The sequence below is a fragment of the Somniosus microcephalus genome, chromosome 3, assembly GCF_052327205.1.
Source record: "Somniosus microcephalus isolate GS21.2 chromosome 3, FLI_Smic_1.0, whole genome shotgun sequence".
In the NCBI taxonomy this organism is placed as follows: domain Eukaryota; kingdom Metazoa; phylum Chordata; class Chondrichthyes; order Squaliformes; family Somniosidae; genus Somniosus; species Somniosus microcephalus.
Window position 1 is genome coordinate 18,017,552 of NC_140989.1, and position 9,500 is coordinate 18,027,051.

Consider the following 9,500-nt stretch of genomic DNA (forward strand, 5'->3'; position numbering starts at 1 on the left):
GACCTCACCGTCCTTCACCTCTTGCATTGTTCCACGGAGGCTCAACGTAAACTCGAGGAACAGCACCTCATCTTCCGATTAGGCACTTTGCAGCCTTCCGGACTCAATATGGAGTTCAACAATTTCAGATCATAACCTCGGCCTCTATTACTTTTTTACTTTTATTTTTTCCACCCCTTTGTTTTGGGTCCTCCTTTCCCACACCGCCCCCTTTCCTTTTTTTTCTCTCTCCCACGTGGCAGCTGTCTCTTATCCTGCCAGTACACTTCACACCTAATCTCAGCCGTCTTTTGTCTCCACTGGCCTAATACCATCTCGTCTGGTTTTGAATACCTTTTAATGTCTCTTTTACTTCTTTTGTTCGATCACAGCCCTGCCTTCGATTTATTTTATTTCCTTTCCAGTTTTGAAAAAGGGTTTCTGTTAGATCCGTGGTTCAGTGGATAAATAATTACACGGGTGCTGTACATAAACAAATAACAGGTCTTTACTGGAGGAGGGTATTATGTCCGTGTATAATTGAGACACGGACTGCAGGAGTTGATTATAACAAGTCTTTACTGAATGGAGACAACCTGGAAACTGAAACTACAGAAGCCTGCTAGGGCCTTTTATACAGGGGTGGTCACTGCCGGTACTGCAGTCTGAGACCAGTTATTCCCTTAAAGGTACATACACAACAATTCCTCCCCTTTTAGATAAACAGTACATAACATTCATTTAACAACTAAATAATAACTAATTACAATTACAATTACGGTTGCTAGATACATTGGTTGAAGTTAAGCAATTATAAGTTCAGTCTTTGAGGAGGCTTCCTGATTCTGTCTGGATAATGCCTCTTTGGGATATCAGGTTCTTCTGGCAAGGTTGAGTCGGGATCAATGTCGTTGTTTGGTTCGTCTGCTTCCAATATCACCGATTCTGCGGTAGATGCAATTGGTACTTCGGTTTCATCGCCAGGTGTATCAGATCGTGGTGTGCAGTTGACGTTTTCCAGTGACTCTAGAATCTGGTCAGCATGGCGTCTTACAATGCTCTCCCCAACGTCCACGGTATACATTAGAGGTCCTTGCCGTGTACAGATCATTCCTGGCTGCCATTTCTCTGTGCGGTAGTCCCGGGCCAAAACTGGTTGACCTATCTTAAAACTCCTGGTCGGCCTTTCATTCATATTCTGAAACTGCCTGTTCTCCACATCTCTTCTGACGTTTGGCTTAACCAAATCCAAGCGGCATCGTAGTCTTCGATTGAAGAACATCATGGCTGGAGTTTGGTTGGTAACCGCATGTGTCGCATTCCGGTAGGCAAACAAGAAGTTATCCGCCTTGTGTTGTAGGGGTATATCTTCATTACACATTGCCTTGATAGCCTTCTTGAATGTTTGAACAAACCTCTCGGCCAATCCATTAGTGGCTGGATGATATGGGGCGGATGTGCAATGCTTAACACCATTGTTCTTTAAGAACCTCCGGAACTCTTCAGACACAAACTGTGGCCCATTGTCAGAGCAAATCTGTTCAGGCAGCCCATTCCTGGCGAATATGGTTCGTAAGACTGTGATAGTTTTTTCTGTGGTGGTTGAGGACATTTTTATTACCTCTGGCCACTTTGAATGTGCATCCACCGCAATTAAAAACATCGAGTCCATAAAGGGACCAGCAAAATCAATGTGCACCCTTTGCCATGGAGATGAGGGCCACTCCCATGGATGTAGAGGGGCTTGTGGTGGGGCGTTTTGGACCTTCTGGCATCCTGTACAGCTCTTGGTCATCTCTTCGATTTCTCTATCGATTCCCGGCCACCACACAAACGCTCTGGCTAAGTTCTTCATTTTTACCCCTCCCAGATGACCCTCATGAAGCTCATTGAGCACTCTATCCTTCAATTTGGGTGGAATTACTACTCTGGATCCACACATCAAGGTTCCTCTGCAGATTGACAGCTGTTCTCTTCTCGGCGAGAATGCTGGCAGCAGTGGTTCACCATGTGCTGGCCATCCCTTCACTATTAAATCATAGACCCAGGAGAGTGTCGGGTCATTTCGTGTTTCCTTTTCTATGTTTGCATTCGTCACAGGGAGACATTCGACTATAGTCGAGTGGAATAACTCCACTGGATCCACTGCCAGTTCTTCTTCCACCGTCGGCAACGGTAGGCGCGACAATCCATCAGCATTCCCATGCTGTTTAGTTCCTTTCTACTCGATGTCATATTGGTGAGCCCCTAGGGAAAGGGACCACCTCTGTAGCCGTTGTGCCGTCATTATCGGTACGCCCTTCTGAGGGTTGAAAATGGAGACGAGAGGTTGATGATCAGTTAGTAGAGTAAATTTCTGACCATGCAGGTAGTGATTGAACTTCTTCACCCCCCACACCAGGCTGAGGGCCTCTCTGTCAATCTGGGCGTAGTTACGCTCGGCTGAAGTTAACGAGCGTGACGCAAAAGCTATCGGCCTCTCTGAACCATCAAGGAATTTATGTGACAGTACCGCCCCAATGCCATAGGGAGATGCATCACACGCCAGTCTTATCGGTAGTGATGGGTTGTAGTGAGCCAATACTTCTCTTGAAGTGATTAGGTCCTTACTCTTCTGAAAGGCCCGCTTGCATTCATCGCTCCATTTCCATGCTACTCCCGTTCGTAGTAGGGCGTTCAGTGGATGCAGAATTGTGGACAAATTCGGCAAAAACTTATGGTAGTAATTCACCAATCCGAGGAATGACCTCAGTTGCGACACATTTTCAGGCGCTGGAGCCTTAGCTACCACTTCAATTTTGTCAGGGGACTTATGCAACCCCTCTTCATCAATCACGTGGCCACAATACGATATCTGTTTCTTAAAAAACTCGCACTTGGGGCAATTGGCTCGTAGCCCATGTTCACGTAGTCTAGTGAGCACCTGCTCTAGGTTGGCAAGGTGTTCACTGTCATCTTCACCTGTCACTAGGATGTCGTCCAAGTAACACTGAGTCCCCGGAATCCCTTGCAGGACTTGTTCCATCGCTCTTTGCCATATTGCCGGAGCTGATGCTACTCCGAATACCAGTCGATTATACTGGTAAAGACCTTTGTGAGTGTTTATCGTGAGATACTTCCTAGAGGATTCTTCAACCTCCATCTGCAAATATGCTTGTGCTAGGTCAATTTTTGTAAAACGCTTCCCTCCAGATAGTGAGGCGAAGATATCTTATATCCTTGGAAGAGGATATTGTACTGTGTGAAGGACTGGGTTCACCGTCACCTTGAAGTCCCCACAGATGCGAACCTTCCTTGGCTCCTCAGACTTATTGTTTAACGTTTTTTTCATGACAGGAACGATGGGTGTCGCCCACTCGCTCCAGTCTACCTTAGATAACATGCCTGCATTCTCCAGATTCTCCAGCTCTGCCTCGACGGCTGGGCGAATTGCATATGGTACCGGTCTTGCTTTGAAAAACTTGGGAATTGCATTCTCCTCTATTTTTATCGAGGCGGTTACGCCTTTAAGAGTGCCCAGTTCTTGTTGAAATACCTCTTCGGTGTCAGCTAAGATTGTTGACAATCGACCAGGAGTGACGTCGTCTTCCTTTTTACCAGCCACCGTCAGTGCCTGAATGGAGTGCCAGTCTAAACTTATCTTTTTGATCTATTCACGTCCCAATAACGGTGGTCCACCATCTTGCAGAATGTAGAGATGCAATTTCCGTATTTTCTTGCCGTTGTATTCGACAGGCACCCTTATTTTTCCTCTGGGGTATACTTTTTGCCCTGTATACGTCATCAAGACAATGGATGTCTCTCTCAAGTGTATGTGTGAGAATAGCCGCTCGTAGTCTCGTCGATTCATGACGGTTAGAGCTGATCCTGTATCCAATTCCATTTTGACTTGGGACCCTGCTATCGTGAGGGTGACCCAAATGGTTCGGTGATCCTCTTTTGTGATTATGTTGTGAAGTTTGAGACAGCTTAGTCTCTTGTTCCCGGATTCACTATCGCTCATCTGGTCTTCGGAACTACTGTCCGTCATCTTTTGTACTTTCCTGTACGGTTCCTTAGTAGCCTTTTTGTTGTCGTCGGTCTTCTTCCCAGACCTGCAAACTCGTGCAATGTGTCCCATCTTTCCGCATTGCCTGTACATTTTGTCCTTGGACCAGCAGTCCTTCTGGTCATGGTTTGTTCTGCCGCAGCGATAACATTTTGCAAATCCCCGTGTCATTTCGTGGGTGCCGTATTTCTGTGGCTTTTGTTGTATTTCCGCAGCTCCCCTTGCTGCTGCTTGGTACGATACTGCCACGCTGAAAGCCTTATCTAGCGTCAGCTCTTTCTCTGAGAGTAACCTCTTCTGGGTTCCTTCACTCAGGAGTCCACAGACAAATTTGTCCCGTAAGGTATCTGCCAGTCCTGCTCCGAACTGGCAGTGCTTTGATAGCTTGTGTAGTTCCGTAAGGTAATCAGCATTGCTCTCATTTTTATGCTGATTTCTCCTGTGGAATTTAAATCTTTCTGCTATCAGCAGCTGTGTAGGATTTAGGTGTTCCTGTAGGATAGCAACAATTTCGTTAAAACTCTTCGCCTTCGGTTTGGTTGGAGTAATCAGGTCCCGGAATAGGCCGTACGTTCTTGCGCCCATTAAATTTAGCAATACCAATGCCTTTTTCTCATCGGCTATTTCGTTTGCCTCGCAATATACCTCGACTCTTTCCACATACGTGGTCCAGTCTTCTATTGCATTATCGAAGGCAGTGATATCGCCAGTCTTTGGCATCTTGGAAATCTAAGATGGCACCTCCCGCGCTTTTCCTTCTTCCCCGCCGAGTTAAGATGGCGCCTCCCGCGCTTTCCTGCCGCTGCCAACACTGTTGCTGGTGATTATATTTATTTTACTATCCTGTAATGGCGATGCCCTATGGTCTTCGCGCCTCCCCGATCGCTGCTGCCAACGCCGCTCTCCGTGGTATTTTTATTTCTCTATCGCGCTTCAATATTTGCTCCATTAATTGAAGAACCATTCCCGTCGTGGAGCGGACCCTCTGGGACACTTCCCTCCCTCTTCTTAGGTCCGAACGCTGCCCGGCTTCGAAGCGCCGGCCGCGCCCTGTGTGCTCCACCCTCTCTCTCTCTCTTTGCTTCCTGACTCGCTGCCCGGCCCCGTTGCAGAGCCACCAGATCGAGCTCTAGCCCGCCGCAGCCCAGGAAGGATCAGTGCACTACCTGCCACCAGCCCGATTAGCTGGGAAACCACAGACTGGAGAACCAAGCCCGGCTCTCGACAGTCTCTCCTGCAATTTTTCAATTCGATGATTTGGAGGGCGGTTGCCCACGGTCGACGCCCGTTTCTCGAGTTTCTTTGGATTATTTTTTTTTTCCTTTCTTCTGGCTCCGACCTTCAATAACGTTGTCTGAGGTGCTGCCGAGTTGCAGGTAAGTTCGTTTCTTACTCGTCGCCAGTATTATGTCCGTGTATAATTGAGACACGGACTGCAGGAGTTGATTATAACAAGTCTTTACTGAATGGAGACAACCTGGAAACTGAAACTACAGAAGCCTGCTAGGGCCTTTTATACAGGGGTGGTCACTGCCGGTACTGCAGTATACAGGAGCTGTAAAAAGTAGTTCTGACTTAAAGCACATACATTACAGTTCCGACCCGAAACGTCAACTCAAATTTCTTTCCACGGATGTTGCCTGACCTGCTGAGATTTTCCAGCATTTTCTGTTGTTAATTCAAATTCAGTACCCTGTCCCTGCTTTCTCCCCATATCCCTTGATCCCCTTAGCCTTAAGAAATATATCTAACTCCTTCTTGAATATATTTAATGAATTGGCCTCAACTGTCTTCTGTGGTAGAGAATTCCACAGGTTCACCACTCTCTGGGTGAAGAAATTCCTCCTCATCTCAGTTCTAAATGGCTTACCCCTAATTCTTAGACTGTGACCCCTGGTTCTGGAATCCCCCACCATCGGGAACATCCTTCCTGCATCTAGTCTATCTAGTCCTGTTCGAATTTTATAAGCTTCAATGAGATCCCCTCTCATTCTTCTAAACTCCAACAAGTATAAGCCCAATCGACCCAATCTCTCCTCATACGTCATTCCTGCCATCCCAGGTATCAGTCTGGTGGATCTTCGCTGCACTACCTCCATGGCAAGAACATCCTTCCTTGGATAAGGCGACCAAAACTGCACACAATACTCAAGGTGTGGTCTCACCAAGGCCCTGTACAACTGCAGCAAGACATCCTTGTTCCTGTACTCGAATCCTCTCACTATGAAGGCCAGCATACCATTTGCCTTCTTAACCGCCTGCTACGCCTGCATGCGTACCTTCAGCGACTGGTGCACAAGGACGCCCAGGTCTCGTTGCACTTCCCCTTCTCCCAATCTATTGCCGTTCAGATAATAATCTGCCTTCCTGTTTTTGCTACCAAAGTGGATAACCTCACATTTATCCACATTATACTGCATTTGCCATGCATCTGCCCAATCGCCCAACCTGTCCAAATCATACTGGAGTTTCTCTGCATCCTCCTCACAGCACACATGCCCACCCAGATTTGTGTCATCTGCAAATTTGGAGATATTACATCTAGTTCCCTCATCTAGATCATTAATATTGTGAATAACTGGGGTCCTAGCACTGATCCCTGCGGTACCCCACTAGTCACTGCCTTCCACTCGGAAAAAGACCCGGAGGGAAGGAGCCTTTGAACGCGGCGGTGCGGCACGGCCCAGTGTTCAGCGCTGCTGAAGTCTCCGCCCTGCCTGGTGCCGATTGCACTCCAAGAAGGAAGTGAAGAGCTTGAGTTAGCACTCCACTTCCTTCTTGGAGCGCAAAAACTAATTTTTTTAATGTTTGGAAACATTAGCGCCTGGTGCTAATTTTCCAAAGTTTTAAAATTAATGCCCCAAACATGCTATAGACAGGGCTAAGCGATCCCACAATCAATGGATCAGATCAAAGCTCTGCAGTCCTGCCACATTCAGTTGTGAATGGTGGTGGACCATTAAACAACTAATGTGAGGAGGAGGCTCCATGAATATCCTCATCCTCAATGATGGTAGAGCCTAGCACGTGAGTGCAAAAGACAAAGCTGAAGCGCTTGCAACCATCTTCAGCCAGAAATGCTGAGTGGATGATCCATATCAGCCTACTCCTGAGGTCCCCACCATCACAGAAGCCAGTCTTCAGCCAATTCGATTCACTCCATGTGATATCAAGAAACAGCTGAGCACACTGGATACAGCAAAGGCTATGGGCCCCGACAACATCCCGGCTATCGGCTGAAGACTTGGGTTACAGAACTAACCGCACCTCTAGCCAAGCTGTTCCAGTACAGCTCCAACACTGGCATCTATCCGACAATGTGGAAAACTGCCCAGGTATGTCCTGTCCACAAAAAGCAGGACAAATCCAACCCAGCCAATTACCGCCCCATCAGTCTACTCTCAATCATCAGCAAAGTGATGGAAGGTGTCATCGACAGTGCTATCAAGCGGCACTTACTCACCAATAACCTGCTCACTGATGCCCAGTTTAGGTTCCACTAAGACCACTCAGCTCCCAACTTCATTACAGTCTTGGTCCAAACATGGACAAAGTATCTGAATTCCAGAGGTGACATGAGAGTGACTGTCCTTGACATCAAGGCAGCATTTGACTGAGTGTGGCATCAAGGAACCCTAGTAAAACTGAAGTCAATGGGAATGAGGGGGAAAATGCTCCACTGGCTGGAGTCATACCTAGCACAAAGGAAGATGGTTGTGGTGGTTGAAGGTCAATCATCACAGCCCCAGGACATCGCTGCAGGAGTTCCTCAGGGTAGTGTCCTAGGCCCAACCATCTTCAGCTGCTTTATCAATGACCTTCCCTCCAACATAAGGTCAGAAATGGGGATGTTCGCTGATGACTGCACAGTGTTCAGCGCCATTCGCAACTCAGATAATGAAGCAGTCCGTGCCCGCATGCAGCAAGACCTGGATGACATTCAGGCTTGGACTGATAAGTGGCAGGTAACATTCGCACCACCGAAGTGCCAGGCAATGACCATCTCCAACAAGCGAGAATCTAACCACCTCCCCTTGACATTCAATGGTATTACCATCGCTGAAGCCCCACCATCAACATCATGGAGGTCACCATTGACCAGAAACTTAACTGGATCAGCCACATAAATACTGTGGCAACAAGAGCAGGTCAGAGCCTAGGTATTCTGCGGCGAGTGTCTCACCTCCTGACTCCCCAAAGCCATTCCACCATCTACAAGGCACAAGTCAGGATTGTGATGGAATACTCTCCACTTGCCTGGATGAGTGCAGCTCCAACAACACTCAAGAAGCTCGACTCCATCCAGGACAAAGCAGCCCGCTTGATTGGCACCCCATCCACCACCTTAAACATTCACTCCCTCCACCACCGACGTAACATGGCTGCAGTCTGTATCATCTACAAGATGCACTGCAGCAACTCGCCAAGGCTTCTTCGGCAGCACCTCCCAAACTCGTGGCCTCTTCCACCTCGAAGGACAAGGGCAACAGGTGCATGGGAACACCACCACCTCCAAGTTCCCCTCTAAGTCACACACCATCCTGACTTAGAAGTATATCGCCGATCCTTCATTGTCGCTGGGTCAAATTCCAAGAACTCCCTCCCTAACAGCACTGTGGGATTACCTTCACCACACGGACTGCAGCGGTTCAAGAAGGTGGCTCACCACCACCTTCTCAAGGGCAATTAGGGATGGGCAATAAATGCTGGCTTTGCCAGAGACGCCCACATCCCATATACGAATATAAAAAAAACAGGGCTCTAATGAATTCCTCCCCCATATTGTTCTAAAGTAGACAGAGCTAAAACAGAAGCTCCTTTCTTTACCCAAGTTCAAAGTGGTGGCCTGGAGATGACTCATCTATGGGGACCAAGCCAGGTTGATTGATCTGAAAAGTAGACAGGATATAGGTGCTTTGTTCTAGATGCTAATTAAATTATACCCAGTCAAAGCATTAGCAGGTATATGACACCCAGACTGTTAGTGAGCACCTCTTCATTAGCATGATATGCAATATCCTCTACCATTGTGGTATCCGTGATGATTGGCAGGTCTGACATCGGAGGCTGTTGGACTGTTTAAGTCTGGGGAATATTCTCACAGGCTTTAGTTCTGAATGGAAATCAGAACTCCATGAATGAATTGGAAATTTGCTCCATCCAAGTACAACATCACACTGTGAAGCTCTACGAAAGATTTTTTTCATCCAGAAGTCTTCTTTGTTATCAAACTGTGTATGGAATATATTACAAAAATGGATATTTAACCCTCTCATAGTCTAATTGATTGCCGTTCCTTCATCGTTGCTGGGTCAAAATCCTGGAACTCCCTCCTTAACAGCACTGTGGGAGTACCTTCACCTCACGGACTGCAGCGGTTCAAGAAGGCGGCTCACCACCATCTTCCCAAGGGGCAATTAGGGATGGGCAATAAATGCTGGCCTTGCCAGTGATGCCCACCTCCCATGAATTA